This window comes from Suncus etruscus, chromosome 6, assembly GCF_024139225.1.
Source record: "Suncus etruscus isolate mSunEtr1 chromosome 6, mSunEtr1.pri.cur, whole genome shotgun sequence".
NCBI lineage: Eukaryota > Metazoa > Chordata > Mammalia > Eulipotyphla > Soricidae > Suncus > Suncus etruscus.
This window is the reverse complement of record NC_064853.1, coordinates 119427394-119431255: the sequence shown is the minus strand read 5'-3', so window position 1 is coordinate 119431255 and position 3862 is coordinate 119427394. Positions and strand designations below refer to the sequence as shown.

Here is a 3862-nt window from a genome sequence, read left to right as displayed (position 1 = left end):
AGACTCTTATTACAGTGCTCACTAAAAGAAAGTTTTAGCAAACTTATTTTTAAACTGTGTATATATGCATATATATATATATATATATATGCAGAAATGTTTTTGTGATTTTGTTTAGGGAAGTTAATGAAAGGAGCATGGATATTCTAGATTGTATAGTGCTCAGTGTAAGAATATTTAAGAATTTCAAATTAGGGCCGGAGAGATAGCATGGAGGTAAGGCATTTACCTTTCATGCAGAAGGTCATTGGTTCAAATCCCGGCGTCCCATATGGTCCCCCATGCATGCCAGGAGCAATTTCTGAGCATGGAGCCAGGAAAAACCCCTGAGCACTGCCGGGTGTGACCCAAAAACCACAAAAAAAATAATAATTTCAAATTAAATGTATCTGCAGAAAGGTTCTAATGTTTATGTTCAGAGAGGTTTATGAAAAAATTGTGATAAGGGGCCGGAGCAAGCTGTAAGTGTCTGCCTTGCACGTGCCAGCCTAGGACAGACCATGGTTTGATCCCCGGCATCCCATATGGTCCCCCAAGCCAGGAGCGATTTCTGAGTGCGTAGCCAGGAGTAACCCCTGAGCATCACCAGGTGTGGCTCAAAAACCAAAAAAAAAAAAAAATTGTGAAATATATAAGACAGGATGTGGAAAAAAACAATTGTTTTGAGAGTAATGTATGCACAATCTAACCTATGATGCTTTTACACCAAGATTACCACTAGCAATGATTCTTAGGCATTAGCTACAATAGTAACTGGGTTAAAAGTTCATTAGTGCAACATTCCCATGACCAATATCCCAAGTGTCCTTCCTCCCCACCCCACACAGGACTGTACTCTAGACAGGCCTTCTTCTTCCCTCATTCAATCACATTTTGTTATGATAGTTCTCAGTATAATTATTTCTGTGACTGCACTAAACGATCCCTGTGGTGAGCTTCATGTCAGGAGTTGGACCCTCCAGTCCTCCTCTATTTTGTCTCTGAGAATCATTACACAATTTTTTTCATTTTTCTCAAAACCCATAGATGAGTGAGATCATTCTGTGTTTATCTCTCTCCCTCTGACTTATTTCACTCAGCATAATAGATTCCATATACATCCATGTATAGGAAAATTTCATGACTTCATCTCTTCTGATAGCTGCATAATATTCCATTGTGTATATGTACCATAGTTTCTTTAACCATTCATCTATTGAGGGGGGCATCTAGGCTGTTTCCAGAGTCTGGCTATTATAAACAATGCTGCAATGAATATAGGTGTGAGAAAGGAATTTTTGTATTGTATTTTTGTGTTCCTAGGATATATCCCTAGGAGAGGTATAGCTGGATCGTATGAAAGCTCAACTTCCAGCTTTTGAAGAAATCTCCATATCACTTTCCACAAAGGTTGGACCAGACGGCATTCCCACCAGCAGTGAATAAGAGTTCCTTTTTCTCCACATCCCCGCCAGCACTGCGTTTTCTCATTCTTTTTGATATGTGCCAATCTCTGTGGTGTGAGATGGTACCTCATAGTTGTTTTGATTTGCATCTCCCTGATGATTAGTGATGTGGAGCATTTTTTCAGGTGCCCTTTAGCCATTTGTATTTCTTTTTTGTCAAAGTATCTGTTCATTTCTTCTCCCCATTTTTTGATGTGGTTAGATGTTTTATTTCTTGTAAAGTTCTGTCAGTGCCTTGTATATTTTGGATATTGGCCCCTTGTCTGATGGGTATTGGGTGAATAGTTTTTCCCACTCAGTGGGTGGCTCTTGTATTCTGGGCACTATTTCCTTTGAGGTGCAGAAGCTCCTCAGCTTAATATAATCCCATCTATTTATTTCTGCTTTCACTTGTTTGGAGAGTACTGGTGAAGGATTTATATACATACATATATATATATATCAAAAAAAGAAAAGAAAAAAATAGATAAGGCCTCCCAATTCTTACCATAGGCTGTTTTCTTTACACTGACTGTATAAAAAGAGGAGGTACAGTAAATGCACCCCATATACACCTCAACCCAGGCCCTTTGCCTGGTCTGTATTGTGAATTGGGGGATAAAAAAGGTTCTTCATTACTTACTTGCCACTGAAAGTTATTTTTTTTTCTTTTATTATCCCAACCTTTGCTGCACTGATACAAAAAAAATGCCACCCTCTTTATCTTTTGGATAGAGACACCTGCCTTTTTCTTAGAACATTGGGGCACAAATTATTTTGTTTTACCTTATATTTTTGCATTTATTTATAAAGTTAAGAAGGGAGAGATGTAGCTCCTTAGTAGGCACCTGTACTTAACCACCTTAACCACACACCCTGTTTTGACACCAAGAGTACATACCTTGCTTTCGCTAATCCCTTTACCCAGAAGCCCATATCCTATCCTATTATAATCCCTTCTCACATCCTACCCAGAATCCACACCTTACTTTCCACCTTACTCTCCCCTAATATCCTTTTTCCACTTAAAATAAATGGAGTTACTCTCCAGAAGTGGCTGGTGGATGCTTCTTTGTAAGTGCTCTACTCGCTTGAGATCCGACCTCACCAGTGACTTCTATACTAGTGACTCTGACCTTACCCATGAATTCCACATCTTGGGATCTGACCTTACCAGCCTCATTTATAGTCATCCTTTTTTATTTTTGGTCTTCGAACCACATATAGCAGTGCTAAGGGCTTGCTCTTGGCTCTGAACTCAGGGGTCACACTGTTTGGGCTCATGGAATCACATATAATACTAGGGATGGAACCCAGGTTGGTGTGGGTAAGGCAAGCTCCCTATCCATTATCTTATAACTCCAGAAAAACTCAACAAAACCCTCAGTTAAGTTTGCCAAAAAGTGTAGATAAATAAGAAAACACAAATGAGATTATATAAAGCTGGTGGTGATGCTAGTCGTGATAAAGATGGTAGCAATGATGATAATAATAAAAATGGTGGTGATGATGATGATGTTGATAATGGAGATGAAGGGGTAGTGATGATAGTGATGGTGCCACTAACCATGAGAGAGGTGATGACTATGATGGTAATGATGGTGCTTTTGGTGGGGATGATGATGATACTAACAGATAATCATGAGGAAGACAAAAGACAGTGATGACACTGACTTCTATAGAGTTCTCCCCTCATGAGCAATTCCTGCTGTTATCACGGAATCAAAAGGCCCGTCTGAGAGCTCAGTCCTGGTCTCACTGAACTCCCCCTTGTTATTTTCTGTTCTCTGCCACGCCCCACACTAATTCTATACTTGGGACCCACTGTTCCTGACAACGGCCTGGCACTCAGTGTCATTTACCCACACAGGAGCCCATTCAGAAGAATTTTCAGGTACTCAACATCAATCTCTCTCATTTCTACAGTTTAAATGATTTTTGTCCCTTTTATACAGGACTTATGACTGGACCCCAGAGGCTTTTTTCCTACAAATCCCCCCTGCCGTATAGTACTTCTTTTTAATGATGCTCAAACAGAAAGGGTACTTTCTGCAGTAAAGGGGTTCTTTTCAGATACTTGACAAGGTAGCAAGGCTGCAAGAAAAGAGACCGAGCTCAAACAGCTCAGTTTCATTTTCCCATGCTGCCTTTCCTTCACTGCCTCATTGCTTTCCAACAAGTGTGCTGAAAAGTGATGGTGTCACTTTCATCTCAAGGTTTATTTACCCAATAGACAGTTGCAATGCCTGCTGCGTGTGTGTGTTCTGGGAGACCCTGGGAATCTAGCCACGAATTGGTGAGAAATGGCTCATGACTAAATACCATCCTGCAAAGCAAACACTCTCCCCATTGCAAACTGCTTGCCTTGTCAGTGTGTAAAGCTCTGGAAACACTTTGGGGTGCAAGAGACACAGGGGTGGACTGAGAACATACAGAGA

The 3862-nt window shown here is 40.4% G+C and overlaps 1 non-coding gene across 1 annotated transcript; it reads left to right on the top strand.

Annotated features, from left to right (window-relative positions):
- The first annotated feature begins 1915 nt into the window (after positions 1-1915).
- Positions 1916-2048, top strand: LOC126012569 (small nucleolar RNA SNORA51). Its single transcript, XR_007497024.1, has one exon. It is a non-coding gene; the product is annotated as a small nucleolar RNA SNORA51 (small nucleolar RNA).
- Positions 2049-3862: the final 1814 nt, after the last annotated feature.